Source organism: Mobula birostris, chromosome 21, assembly GCF_030028105.1.
Source record: "Mobula birostris isolate sMobBir1 chromosome 21, sMobBir1.hap1, whole genome shotgun sequence".
NCBI classification, from domain to species: domain Eukaryota; kingdom Metazoa; phylum Chordata; class Chondrichthyes; order Myliobatiformes; family Myliobatidae; genus Mobula; species Mobula birostris.
The window spans coordinates 47,104,459-47,120,247 of record NC_092390.1 but is presented as its reverse complement, the minus strand read 5'-3'; the positions used below and the strand labels follow the sequence as shown (position 1 = coordinate 47,120,247).

The following is a 15,789-nucleotide window of genomic DNA, read 5'->3' as shown; positions in this document are numbered from 1 at the left end:
TCAAGTTTCCACACGTTTCTAAAAATTCAGGAGGCTGATATCATGGGGAAATGGCTTAACTCAAGAGAGTCCTGGTCAAGAATGTGTGGAATTCTTTTGGGAAAAACCTTTCCCCAATTAGAGTAAAGGTGACTTGGGGAAAATATTGGTGAGAAGATGATACAGTTTTTGCTTGTGAAGTAGTCAGCCTCCCAGAAGAAGAGAAACATTCCAGTTCTAAACAGAAATCACATTTCCATTTTATTAGTGATCTAAGTAGCACCATTCATAAATAACCGAACCTTCAATTTGCACAAATGTTTATTCTTATAATCCATATTACTTTAATCTCAGATCTTCATTACAGGCAATATTTTAGAAACATAGAAAACCTACAGTACAATACAGGCCCTTTGGCCCACAAAGCTGTGCCGAATATGTCCTTTCCTTAGAAATTACCTAGGGTTACCAATAGCCCCTATTTTTCTGAGCTCCATGTACCTGTCCAGGAGTCTCTTAAAAGACCCTGTCGTATCCACCTCCACCACTGCCGCTGGCATTGCTTTCCATGCACTCACCACTCTCTGTGTAAAAAAACTTCCCCTTGACATTTCCTCTGTACCTACTTCCAAGCACCTTAAAACTGTGACCTCTCGTGTTAGTCATTTCAGCCCTGGGAAAAAGCCTCTGACTATCCACACGACCAGTGCCCCTCATCATCTTATACACCTCTATCAGGTCACCTCTCATCCTCCGTCGCTTCAAGGAAAAAAGGCCGAGTTCACTCAACCCATTCTCATAAGGCATGCTCCTAGTCCAGGCAACATCCTTGTAAATCTCCTCTGCGCCCTTTCTATGGTTTCCACATCTTTCGTATAGTACAGTGGATTCTGGTGAAATGGGACACATCAGGACCAGTACATTTGGCCCAATTATCCAAAGTCCAATGGAAATAGTTAAAAAGATAGAAAAGAAAACAAATTACTGCTTAACTAAGTAACAAATTACATATTTAAATGAAATATGGAACAAATTAAAACATTACCAATACTATTTCTGTACTATAAAACTATATAATGATTTCCAATAGTTATCGACTATGGAATTCATCCAGTCTACACTGCCATGCTCGTTTGGTTGACTGTAAATTGACAAATTCAGTGCAGACATAAAGTGTAGATAATGAACTGCCTTCGTACAATGCTTTTGACAATTTCATCATCCAAATCTTCGTTTTCATTGTAACATTCAAGATGATTGTCGATACTTTCAAATTATTTGTAGTTTCTCAGCAGCCAGGTCAATGGAAAAGAGCAAACAGTTGTCATTTCAGGCCAAGACCCTTCATCATGACCAAACAATTTGTCCCAATGAAGGGTCTCGGCCTGAAGGGTCACTTGTTTACTTTTATCCATAGATGCTGCCTGGCATGCTGAGTTCCTTCAGACTGAATGATTGAAACCCCAATGAGCAAAGCAGCTCTGAGTTATCTTGCTGCTTATTTTACACCAACTATCAGTGACAAATATCACTGCTTTTTGATCACGAACACATGCAACTGATATCATTTTAAAACTGTTTGATTTAAGCACGGTTTCATGTCTAACAGCTGTACTATTGCACGTGACTGACGTTAGTTCAAAACTATTCAATAACAGTCTTGTATCCCAATTAAGTGGCATAGTATCCAAAACAAACAAGGGGAGTCCCAGCTATTTCCCTGGTTAGTTTTTGTTGTCCCAAGTACTGTAAGTGGCTACCCCAATTAACTGATGGCCCAATTAACTGGAATCCACTGTATTTCAAAGGACTAGGACAACTTCAAGTAAAAACATATTGGAAAGGCAAAAAAAGTCAGATATGTTTAATAAAGTAGAATTGGGGGGTATTATAGGATGGGTGGTAGGGAAGGTAATCAGCCCTCTTAGAAGGCTACGTTGCTTTAAGAAACTGCAAGGATACATGAACAATGGTCATGAAAGCACTTGGGTATGAGGATGAGAATCATATCACTGATGTTTTTCCGGATGTGTGTTATGCATAGGAATTGTCATTAAACAGACTTGGATTGCGTCACAATAGAAATATTAAATAACTGAAACAAACCATTTTATACTCAATTCTTCTTGCTTAGCTTTTGTCTTCCTAATTGCTTGCTGTATTTGAAAATTAAACCTACCAGAGATATTAGAGAATAAAGAGTCTAGAAAGAGTAGAGGAATTTAAGTTGGCAAACTAAAGAACTCAAAGTTGCATGCATTACTAAATGACAATAAAAGAGGACTGTGTGTCCTCATAATCTAAAAAAAAATATATTGACAAACTAAAGAACTCAAAGTTGGAGAGAATGAAAGTTAATAGATCCAAAGCACCTGAAATCTACATCCCAGAGTTTTGACAGAGATCCTATAGATTCTGGAATTTTTCCAGTGGATTGGAGTGTAGCAAATGAGACTGTATGAGTTAAAAATAAAACAGAAAACGGTGATAGGAAAATGCTGAAATATGTCATGAAAGTTAAGAAATTACCTGATAAAAGATGAATGAAAGGGAAATCATTTTTTGCCTCATCTGCTAGAGTTCTTTGAAAATATGACGAGCAAAAGAGATGAGGGGGAACTTGTACATGAGGTGTATTGGACAGGATACTGCACATGACTTTGGTCAAGGTCAGAACATGTGGAATTAGGGATAATTTATTGATGTGAATTAACAATAGGTTATCAGACAGAAAACAAAGAGTAGGTATAAACTTGATGGGCTGAGTGGCCTAATTATGCTCCTGTGTCGTATGACCTTATGGTCTAAACAGATCATTCTCAGTTTGGCAAGCTGAGAATAGTGCGATTCCACAGCATCAATGCTTGGGCCCAGTTTTTCACAGACTGTATCAATGATTTGGGCTGAGGGGACAAATTGGATATTTCCAAGTTTGCTGTAAACACTAAACTCAATGGGATATTGACTAAGGAGAAAGATATTAAAAAAACCTTCAAGATGATATGTATGGGCTAAGTGAACAAGCAAGAACTTAGCAGATGCAATATAATGTGGGAAAAGATGTGAAATTTTCCATTTCATTGCACGTAACAGAAAAGCAATGTATTTGTTAAATGGTAAAAGGGTAGTGATCTAGGTTTGCTTGTACACAAGTCAATCTAGGCCAATAGTCAGGTGCAACATGTGATTAAGAGCATTGAAGATATATAAGTCCTTATTATATAAGGGCTTGAGTTTTGAAATAAAGAAGTATTTTGGTAATTGCACAGCACATGCCCTTGGTGAGAGAGTGCTTGAGTATTATGTACCTGCAAAGGATGTTGGAATAGCAGGTTTGATGTCCGATGACAGATTGAGTAGACTGAACAAAATTTAGAAGAATGAGAGGAGGTTTTCATCAACCAAATCAAGTTTTTAAAGGGTTTGGTAGGTAGGATGTCTCTCCTGAATGATGATTCTAGGACAGGGCGGCATGTTTTGAAAGTAAGGGATAGACTATTTAGGACCAAGATGAGGAGAATTACTGTCACTCAGGGGGTGGTGAACCTTTGGAATTGTCTACAACACAAGTCCGTGGAGGCATTGCATTCAGTCAGGACAGCGATCATGAGGATTTTTGGTCATTAGCAAAATCATGGGATATTGGGATAATGCTGGAAAATGGGATAATACTGGAAAATGGCATAATGATGCATCAGTCATAATCACAATGAATAGCAATGCTGACTGTCTGAAAGGAAATGATTTCTTCCTCACTAATAGACAAACTAATTCCCAGTGGGAAGGATGCTTTATCCTGTGCAGACAGAAGTTCAAATCAAAATGCTTTTCATGAAGGGTCATTTGATTATATTGCACTTGTGGAATATTTGAAAACAAGTGAGCACTCTAGAGTTGAGCTCAGGCTTATTTGCAGTGAGGGGTGGCAGAAGGTGCTTGGCAGAATGAGTTCAAGCACTGTGTATATCTGGTAAGGATGGAGAAGTGAGCTTGAGTACTAATTATAATCATTGAAAGTGATGGGGATATGCTGGAGCTATAAAATCAGAAAGCTTTCTAGTGTGGGTAAAGAGATGAATCAGGGTTTTCAAGTCATAGAGCACCACAGCATAGATATGGGCCTTTCTGCTTATCTAATCCAGGCCAATCTATTTTTCTACTTGGTCTCATTTATCCACACCTGGACCATAACCGTCCATACCCCTCTCATCCATGTTCCTTTACAAACTAATCTTAGATGTTGCAGTTGAACTTGCAACCACTAGTTCCACCGGCAGTGGTATCCTTGTGATCAGTCAAATGAGGAGCTGGAGTAGGCAACCACTGAGTATCAGCAAACTTTAGATAAGTTATCTGACAATTGAAAGGGTAAAAGCAACGGCCCACTTTTTTTTTATGAATTCAGGAAAAGCACTTCTGCTTTTTCCAACTCCACAAATTACAAAGTGTTTGGGTCTTTTTTTAATGATCAATCCACCACAATCCCTTTAAGGCTGATTCAGTTTTGCCTGAAGCACACAGTGAGGTCAGTGGACAACACAGATTTCAGACCTGCTTTGCCTAATTAGTGTCTGAAGACCAAATCTATTGATGTCCAGTGTCTTCCTGTGGATCTCATTGATCACGACTGTGATTCCTATTTATTATTGTTTATTACTCAAATATTTTTATGATTCATCCTCTGATTCACATTTTTAAATATATCGCAGATGTGGGTTGTTTAGGTAGAAGCAAATAATGGAAATATGGGCTTAACATGCCCTCAAGTTGGTGTTTTTTTTAAACAGTTTTGAACTGAGGGAAGCCTGAAGGGAAGTGACAGCAATTATAAACAGCACAGCAGCATAGATGTTTGCAGTATAATCCGACAGTCCTAGTGTTAAGTTCAATGCGAGAGGCATTTGAATGGCAAAGCTTTTCATTTTAGTCCACTGTCTACACAGGATTCAATTGCCAGTTCAAATTTATTTATTTCAATTTAACTTCCATGTATGTACCTATGTAGACGAGCCTGTGTATTATCTAATGAGCAGTGGCTAAATGAATCATGAAGGCAGCCCACTGACCAATATGCTCAGTCAACAGTGGCAACATTTAAGGAGCTATGCATGAAATAACAGAGCAGCAGGAAGATAGTCAACTCTGCTTGTGTTTGCTTTCTGAGAACAATCCATTAACAATTAGTCTTGACCACGAAAGATCCTAGTTTGGTTTTCATTCCGTGATATGCTGTTCTCCTTTGTTCTGTGCATTTACTGCGGTAAGTACAAGCTGTACTGTTTTAATTTGAAATAATATTTTGAAGTATTCAAATGAGTGTTGTTGCTGTTTTGGAATTGTTTAAAAATATAATTAAGAGATCAAGAATTTGTGATTTTTTTTTCCTGTAAACCTTTTACTTGCCCACATGACCTGTACAGATTTGGAGTATCTTGTGAATTTATAAGGGACATTTTTCTCAGTAGGGTTTCAAACAAACTTATTTTATTGGAAGTTAAACATCTGCAGTGAGACTAAATATGTAATTACAGAACGAAAGCTGAGAATTTTCTTTGGCTATTTTTGCTTGCGGAGAACAGCTATCTTGAGCAAGGTTTTCTAATTGTGCAGTACTATGACAAGACTTGCTGTAAAAATGTTCAATACTCAATTAGAATTGTTTATTCTGGTTATGACATCTCAGTAACAGTGGTGCAAAATCGTGACGATTCCTAATTAATCACAATAGCAGAACTGTCAGTGTTTGTTGAATAGTTCATTTCAGGTACTTCGTTAAAACTGAGGGTTATCTCTATTTTCAATAACATGGTGGCATGGAAGCATAACGGTTAGTTTAGCGCTTTACAGTACAAGGGAAACAGGTTCATTTCCTGCTCCTCTCTGTAAGGAGTTTGACCATGTATGTTCCCTCTGGGTGCTCCAGTTTCCTCCCACATTCCAAAGATATACGGGTTAGGGTTAGCAAGTTGTGGGCATGCTATGTTTGTACTGGGTGCAAAGTGGCACTTGCGGTCAACCTCGGACTGTGTTAGTTGTTGATGCAAGTGACGCATTTACCTGTATTTGTTTTTTTTAATGTTTTGATGTTCATCTGACAAATAAAGCTAATCTTTATTTTTTTTTAATTCAAAGAACGTTAAAAAGATTTTAATCTAATAAGATAGAAATGATGAACTTCAGTAGAAAGAATCATTTTTATCCATAAGCAAATCATCTGCTGCTGTTCATATTGACATTTACTTAATTGTTTATTCATTGGCCAACAGTATTTGGCTATTTGCGTTTGCCCTTGTGGTGGCAAACTGCATTCCATTGGTGGTGGTATACCATGTTGCTGCTGGTGCAAAGTTCCAACATTTAGATATGTGAAAATAACAGTATGAATATGCATGCCCGAGTGAATGTGATGTGCCAGTTGGAGGAGAACATGGCTCTGCCCCAATCTGTCTCTGCAGCTCATGAGATTATGGGTTGAGAAATACTGTCGAAAATTGAGTTGTTGCAATACTCCTTGTGACAACATGATGTTGCACCGATCATGAGGGAACAGATACTCAACAAAATTGGTGGGCTGCTGAGTCTTAATTGCCCAACTGCAGTGACCTTACAAGTCACTTAGTTCAAGGGTTAAACAATAAATCATGCCAATAAGTGATGCCATACATTTCTGAATCACCAATGAATATCTTTCTTTTAATTTTAAAATGAAGAGGAAGTACTGATGAAATTGATGTGCATGGGTAGACATAAGAACTTTTGCAGCAATATCCTTGGGTTGAGAGAATTAGTCTTCAACAGCTGCTATCATCTTTTTTGTGCTATATTATATACAGTGGGTAGAGATATTCATTGTCTTCAACTTTACTGATGCTACTTCTTAAAATTAGATTTTGTTAATGATATACAGGGAAATGCATCATTTGCATTTGGGGGGCAGCCTGCAATATACTGCAGCATTAACATAGCATGCCCACAATGTTCAGCACAACAATACACAGCTAATCTACAAGCAACAATAATAAAACAAATCTTTCCACCCACACGCACACACAAAATGGCCTCCAGTCCCAGGACAGGCCACCTCAGGGCTACCAGCTCCACACTGTGGACTCAGACTCACAGACATTGGAGGTTTAATTTCTGATCCTTGGCCTTCAGGCTCACCAGCCTCTGGCTTTGACCCCAGAATCTATACTTGAAGCTAAACTTGACTGGATTGAAGTCAAAGGCAGCATCTTTCACTTCCTTTCCAGAAATCAACTCTATTGTTCATGTCTGGATCAAGACTGTAATGAGATCTGGAGATGAGTCACCATCATTATCATTGTGTGCCGTGTTGTATGACGTGGGCAATCATAGTCTATTCATGACCATGACTGTACTTGGAATTTTTTTCTGCAGAAGTGGTTTGCCACTTCTTGGAGATGAGTGGTTCTGTTAAAATCCAAGATGTGCATTGTTGAGAAGCTGATTGGTGAAATGTTGGTACTTGGTAATACTGCTGACAACAATTTCCATCACTTTGTGAATGACTGAGAGTTGGCTTACTGACTGGCTGGAATTACTGTGGCCTTTTTTGTGATCTGGATACATCTGAACAATTTTGCAGATGTTTTGGAACAACTTGTCCAGAGGTGAGACTTGGCTAGAAGTAGGCTTTCAGCATGGTGACCTTGATGTTGTCTGAGCTTCTCGTCTCTGCAAGATCATATACACTCAGCTGTCCCTCGATATCACATGGAGTGACTTGAGTTGACTGAAGACTAGCTTCCAATGTGCTAGCTGGAGTTTTCATGAGGAAGGCTAAGATGGGTTAACCACTCAAGACTTTAGGAATATCCAGACATGACAAAGACACACTCACGGGCACAACTAGTAGATCGCTGCCTCCTAGCTCCTCCAACCCAGGTTCCACCTTGAACTTCAGTGCAATGTGTGCCGAGTTTGAATTTTCATTCTGTGACCACGTGGATTTCCTCTGCCAGATCCATTTCCTCCTGGACCCCCAAAACATGCAAGTTAATAGATTATTTTGCCATTAGAGTGTGGGTGTGTGATGAAATCTTGGGTGGGGGAAGTGAAGGGAATTCAAAGTGAATAAGATGGGACAGTGTAAGTAGCCAGCATGTTTTCAGAGGGCTGAAATCCCTGCTGTATGACCCGGCTGGTGGCGTAGTTGCATCAGTGCCAGACTTCGGGACGAAATGTCCCGAGTTCGAATCCAGCCGGCTCCCCTGCATGCTTTCCATCCATGCTGGGTTATGAGCTGGTGATCTCTTTGGAAACTCACCCAGCAGAGGACAATGGCAAACCACTGCTGTAACTTGCCTCGTACGTGGTTCCCCTCTACGTCAGAGAGGCGTGGAGAGAAATCGTCTGCTAAGCGGAGAAACTCCAGTTGTGATGTACCTTTCCTTTATTACTCTGTGATCAGATATTTATTGGGGTTGCGGGGTGGAGATGCGGCTCTACCAAAGGAAGTGTAAGGCATTCTTTCCGTCTGCTAGCCTACAAGTCACCCTTGGGCAAGAGGTAGCGCCTGCTTAGCAACACCTCCCCCCCACCCCCCCCCCCCCCGGAATCAGGGTCACATGAAGCCATGGGAGCAGGTGGTGGATGGTTGTGTAAGCAGCTGGTCCATATCACAAACCCTGGTTATGTGACTACTGACTCCAGGCAGATGATCTCTGAAGAGTATTTATTATGGCTGGGGTCACATGTCTTGTAAAGACAACGCCCAGAAGAAGGCAATGGCAAACCAATTCTGTAGAAGAATTTGCCAAGGACAGTCATGGTTATAGAAAGACCATGATCACCAACATCATATGACATGGCACATAATGAATGAACAACCAGTTGTGGAAGATGTTTTTCTTTGCACCAGTTTATTTGCTGAGAACGTATTTTGCTTCTGGTTCCTTAGCAAGTAATAGGGGTGGCACTTCATTTTTATGATCACCTGATACCTTCTTCTACATTTCACATTGAAACAGGATTGTCATCTGGCTTTTAGGAGAAGGTTATGAGGGATGATGCTCGGATTGGCTAATGATGGTAGTTCTATCTCTGGTCGCATGTACACCATTCCCTGCCAGCTGTTACTTCCATAACTACCTGTGTTGTGGGATTTTCATCAGTAGTTTGGTGTTTTCTTTTAGTGAGAACTTGTAAATATCTTCAATCAACTGACTTACCTGAGAATGTTTGCCTAGAGTTTGTGTCACTGCTGAATTTCCATCAAGCTCAGTCACCAAGATTGACTGCCAGAATCAGACTCATCTTTATTATCGCTGATATATGTTGTGAAATTTGTTGTTCTGAGACACCAGTACGGTGCAAGACATAAAGGAATTACTATGTTACAACATAGATTAAACAAATAAATTTTACAAAGGAATAATCTAGCTGTGTTCATGGATTCGTGGACCATTCAGACATGTGATGTCAGAAGGGAAGAAGCTGTTCCTGAAACACTGGGTGTGCATCTTCAGGCTCCTATACCTCCTTCCTGATGGTGGTAATGAGGAGAGAGCATGTCCGAGATGGAGAGGATACTTTGCGTTGGAAGCTGTCACCCATTACTGGTGATGCAGAGAACACAGGCTCAGCCATGATTTTAAGTGGCTTGGAAGGTGTAACAGAATCCTCTGCTTCCCTGAATTTCTAGGTATTTGTGAGATGAAGAGGTATGAGGATAGAGCAGGAAAATGGTATTGATGTGGAAGAAGAGCCAAGAGCTTGTTGAATGGCAGAGCAGGTGTGGAGGACAAATTACTTCCTTCTGCTCCTGTTTCTTTTCGTTTGTGTGTTCCCTAGTTTCCTCTGTCCTAAACACAAACTCCCTCTGCCCACACACCTGCTTCCAATCATCCTGAAGTCTACACTCCTTGCAGCTTTCTCCTCTGGGCTTGATGTTGACTGAGTGTCCCATCTTCCAGAGTATGACTTAATCGGCTCAATGTTTATATCAGAATGGACTGGGTGACAAGTAAGTGAGAGATGTGAGTTTGAGCTTTAGAACAGGGGATTCAATTTTTGTGTTTCCAGTCTAGGAAGACTGTTCGGATTGATACTAATAATTAAGGACTTAAGTAAAGTCTTCAAAAAAGTCTTTGAAAAGTCTCAGTTTTCCCCAAATGTTGGAGCTCACATGAATCAAGGCAAGTTGCCAAATTCCCAATGTTGGTTTAATAACAGGAAACAGAGCATGATGGTAGAAAGTTGTTTTTATGATTGGAAGCCCATGGTGTACCACAGGCCTCAGTGTTGGAAGTCTTGTTTGTTACTCTTTAGATTAATTACCTAGAAGAGAATTTAGGAGGTATAACTCATAAGTTTTGCAGATGACATGAAAATTGATGGTGTTGTTGATAGTCAGGAGGGTAATCTTAGGCTACAGTATGATATTGATCAGATGATAAATTGGGCAGGGTAATAGCAGGTGGAATTTAATCCCAGCCAAGTGTAATATAATGCATTTTGGGAGGTTTAATAAGCATAGGATATATACTATGAATGGTGGAGCCCAAGCATGTATCGAGGAACAGAAGAACATTGGTGAATAAATCCAAATATTTCAGGTAGGTTGGGAGGTAAAGAAGACATGTGAATGCTTACCTTTCTTAGTTGGGGCATAAAGTTTTTAAAGTTTATAAAACATCATACAATTTTATAAAATATTGCTTCAGCTACAGATGAAACAGAACGGCACATAATCAGAAGGATATCATTGTAATGGAGAGAAAACTAACCAGGAGATTGCTTGGGATGGTATGCTTCAGTTATGAGGAGAGGCTGGAGAGGCTCACAGAGTCGTACAATACAGTTTTCCTTGGAGCAAAGAAGCTAAGGAGGGACCTAATAAAGATCTACACAAGTATGTGAGGCATAGATAGGGTAGGTAGTAGAAAACTTGGCCAATGGCAGAGATGTCCAAGATCAGAGTATTAGGATGAGGAATAAGAAGTTGAGAGACACTCTGAGAGAAAGAGGTTTGACTTTGGATCACAGTGCCTAAGAAGACAATGGAGGCAGATACTCTGATAACATTTACAAGGCATCTGAACATACACTTGAATCACTAAAGCAAAGTACCTGACAGAGCTGGTAAATGGAATTGGAACAAGTAAATACACGATTGACAGATTAGGCCATAGGGCCTGTTTCTATGCTTTATGATCTACTGTACAATGTTGACTCTGTGATTGGAAAAAAAAGTAAATCACCCCACCTCTGATTTACAGACACAGCCTCACTTGTCACAATTAGTCCTGGTAGGAATTCAAAGTTTAATATATAGAGTTACTCTATATAAAAAGAAGCTCCTTTTATGGTGTTTGAACTGATCGGGGATTTCCAGTTTCTCTGTCAGTTATACAGGGGAATTTGCATCCTGTTTCAAAATCTTACGGGACATAACACTTCAAAAATCCCAAAATAAAAGCGGTAATATTGACAACCCAATTATGTGCCATTTAAGCTGTGGTGGGTGTTGTTCTGCATTATGGCTATCATGATTTAAGTTGTTAGTTTTTGTCTGAAACTATACCATTCAAGCAATAATGGAGGCACGCAACAGAAATGTGAACCAGGCTATTGTCACTCGAAGGACTGTGGTGTGATCTGAAAGGTAATTTGCTCAATATGATTCTGTCAGGTTGATTATTTTAAGCCATCAGCAATAAATCAGTTCTTCCAATTTTGACACAAGCTTCCAGAGTTTTTGAGAAGGACTTTGCTGGCTCAGTTATTGCTGAGTGTGCTTTTTATTATGTCTGAGTACAATATGTAGGTCATTGCTGGATGGTCTAGATATAGCCTCTCTATGCCAGCGTGATATAGCTGTATGGCTTGCTAGGATACATCAGAGGCAGTAAGTGGACACTTTGCTTGGATCCAGAGCAGGGAAAGATGGTAGAGACAGTAAATAAATTATGTCGTATAACATTCCAATAACCTCGTTATTACTTTTGCTAATCACAACTATTACAGATTTATTTAATCCAAAGAAAATTTGTATTTGTGAACTACTTTGGTGAGTTTTGAACTAACATCTCCATGACATAACTACTGAGTTGCTGTAGCTACCAAATTCATGTGAAGAAATTAAGTAAGAAAGCCTTGCAAGTTTTCCAGAAGAGGGTGGAAAAAGTAAATGGGGTTGGCAATTGTGGGTGAACATTTAGTTAAGAATTATCCATGTGTGGCTTCATCTTGTTTGCAAAAGGTGGCTCACAAATTCTTCTGGAGTTCCTATCTCAATAGGAGATGGAGAGAACTCTGGCTGAAATAGGGAATGCAGTTCTCATGCGCCTCCACTGATTCCAGTTGTTTTTTTTTTAGATTATGAGGACACGCAGTCCTCTTTTATTGTCATTTAGTAATGCATGCATTAAGAAATGATAAAATGTTTTTCTAGAATGATATCACAGAAAACCAAGACTGAAAAACTGACAAAACCACATAATTATAACATATAGTTACAACAGTGCAAAGCAATACCGTAATTTGATAAGAACAGACCATGGGCACGGTAAAATCTCAAAGTCGCTCGAAAGTCCCATCATCTCACGCAGACGGTAAACCTCCGGCATCGCAAACTTGCCGATGCAGCATCCCGGAAGCATCCGACCACAGTCCGACTCCGAGTCCATCCAAAATCTCCGAGCCTCCAACCAGCTGTCCGACACCGATGCAACGAACACCATCTCTGCCGAGCGCTTCGACCCTAGCCCCGGCAACAGGCAATAGGCAAAGCCGAGGACTTGGGGCCTTCCCTCCGGAGATTCTCGATCGCACAGTAGCAGCGGCAGCGAAGCAGGCATTTCAGAAGTTTCTCTAGATGTTCCTCCGCGCTCCTTCACGTCTGTCGCTATCAAATCAGGATTGTGCACAGCATCCTACTTCACAGATACGATATCATTCGGAACAGCCGTGCACGCTGCATTGCGCTGCCATCTTCTCCTCCCTCCAAATTGGTCAGTTTCCACAAGGTTTGGAGCAGAGCAAACAATCCCTGAATCAGGAGAACAGTCCTCGTCATGGAAATGGAGTCAAATGGTAGAGACAACTAGCAGACCAGACTGAGACCTCCATAAACTCTATGCATGACTTGGAAACTGTCTGGACATCTGGAGGTATTTACTGCGTCGGATCAGTAGGGGTCTGGGGTTAATTGGATAGAGGCAGGTTGGGTAGTTTTAAAGACTGGAAACATCCCTATTGGCATAAATATGCTCAGTTTCCAGATGTATGGGGCACTTGGGTCAATAAGTACAATGGAGCGACATGGGAGATCATCTGCCATGTGCAAGTGAAATCTCCAGCAAAATGCGGTACTGAGCAATACTGGAGAGATGCAGCCAGTTCCACCTCAGAGCATTCTCCGGAGAATTTCAGAACCAGGTTTTTTCATCACATTGTAACATAAAGACACATCTAGAAATGAGAGGCAAGCATTGCATATGCAGTCTTCATCTAGACTGAATAGGTTCCAGTGCAATTTCATATATGGGACATAGATTCACTAACACAAATTCAGAAATGTCCACTTCCATTTTTGAACTATGATGAAACAAGCCCCGACAGGGTGATCTAAATTAGCATCATTAAATTAAAGTGTTTAAATTAGTATCACTGTCTAATTAAATCTAAAATTACCTGAGGTCACTTAGTCCTGTTGAATCTGTAGGACATTGTTTAACCAAGATGGCGCTGGCAATATACAGTGACATTTTGTGGGCAACTCACAAAACTACTGCAGCCTGTAATTTCTTGTTAAGAAATTAAGCTTTAAGCCATCCAAACCAGTGGTTCCAAAATGGGTGATATCGTCCCCCCTCCACCCCGGGGGCAGTGGGAGTTTCTGAGTGGGTGATAAAGATAATAGGGGCAGTGGTGAGGTCACTCAATAGCAAGGGGGATAGCTGAGGGATTACAAGCTTAATTTAATAAATGAATTATTTACAGTGTTATAAATATTTGATCCTCAGTGCCTCAATTGCTTACAATGACCATGTCATCACCTCATCTCTTGCTAACCCACCATTCTCTTAGACTTGGCTCAAAGTGCATTATAGTTGTTGAAAAGCAATGTGACATTTCTGTATTTGGCACATCATGAAAAATTTGGACTGAAGAAGTTGTGTTATTTCCAAGCCCAGCTCACACGTTATTGCCAATCAGTACTATAGTAGAGTGTTAGCTGGTATGATTACCATATTCTAATTACACAGTGATGAAATTTCTGTGATTTAGGGTATGGCATTCAATGGGATAAAACTCAGATTCTTCCCTTTCAAATGGTCTTGATCACATTTCTCTAGCTCACAGTCCAACCGAGACATCATTGCCCCACTTTTTGTACCTTAAAGCAGAAAGTCAGATTTTGTCTCAGCTGTGATAACACCATAACTTTCCCCTTAATTGATTGCAGTGTTTGAGGTTTGACTCAAACAATAGGTGATTGACCATGATCATTCATCCATAATGAAAATGGCAGAAGCAGACCCAATGAAAAAGAAATGTAGACAGTATTGTATGAAATGTCTGAAATATGGATTTATACCAGTACCAAGCAACCACAGCAGCCAATGTGTCTGTTGTGTGAAAAAGTTTTTTTTTTCAACTGAGGCAATGAAACCATCCAGGCTTCTTGAATATTTGAAGAAAATACACTCTGATAAAGTAAGCAAGAAGTAATCTTATTTTCAATCACTTTGTGAAAATGGAAAATACTTCAAAACATGTTTGGCAGCACTTCAAACCAAAACAGGTATTGTTTTCTATGCTTCGTACAATATGTCATCTCATTGCTAAATCTGGAAAGCCCCATACAACTGGAGAAGAACTGATTCAGCCAACAGTAAGGACGGTTCTGGGTACAGTTTTGCAGAAGTCACAGACCAAATAATTAAAGTCATTCCACTTCCTGTCAAATTTGTTCAAAGACGAACAGATGAAATGTCTGAGAACGTGGAAGACACATTGTGCAACATGCTTAGGCCAACAGAGTTCCCTCTGCAGTTGGATAAGTCAAGAATTGTTATTTGCAAAGGGACTAGAAACAGGTACAAAGGGGAAATCAATATTTTAGCTTGTTGAGCAATTTTTCAAAGAGATGGACATTCCATTTACCACATTCTTGCTTGCGCAACAGATGGAGTACCACCAATAACAGGACACGAACATGGGGCTATTCCTTTCTTGGAAAAAGCTGTACCTAACATATTTACCTTGCACTGTGTAATCCACAGACAACATCTTGTCACAAAAAAACCTAATTGATCAGCTGCACAAATCATTAAGCATTGTTATCTCAGTGGTAGATAAAATCAAGTCCCATGCTCTTAATTCTTGACTCTTTTGAGAGCTTTGTATTGAGAATGATGAATAATTTGGATACTTGCTGTTGCACACAGAAGTCAAATGGCTGTAGGAAGGAAATGCCTGAGATACTTTTTGAAAATGTGGTAAAATTAATTGAAGATTCAAATGCTTCATTCAGTAATTAACTCAAGAATATTAGGCATGACTTTGCTTATTTGCCAGAATTCTTCACGAAGTTTAATGAAATCAGTCTTCAATTGTAAGGAAATGATGTGAATTTTATCAAAGTCAAATCAGACTTCTACACATATCTGTCCTAATTAACCCTACTTCAGTAAAATATTAGTTGTCACAACCTTTTCCAATTTCTGAGCTTCTCTGAGTTTGAAGAGAAATAAGGAATAATGATCTTCAAGTATACTATGCCCACTTGGGTGAGCTGCCAAAAGATAAGTCAGCGAGGTTTCAGGATCTTCTCTCAAT

General features: G+C 39.8%; 1 protein-coding gene across 2 annotated transcripts in view; it reads left to right on the top strand.

Annotated features, from left to right (window-relative positions):
• The window catches only part of ptprea (protein tyrosine phosphatase receptor type Ea), a 302,508-nt gene that overhangs the window by 172,277 nt on the left and 114,442 nt on the right, over positions 1 to 15,789 (top strand). The window contains exon 1 of one of the 2 annotated variants that reach the window (XM_072239404.1): positions 5,127 to 5,239. The exons of the other annotated variant lie outside the window; for it this stretch is intronic. The gene's annotated coding sequence lies outside the window, so the exon portion shown is untranslated. Of the gene's footprint in view, positions 1 to 5,126; positions 5,240 to 15,789 lie in introns of those variants that run through there. 2 annotated transcript variants of the gene reach the window in all.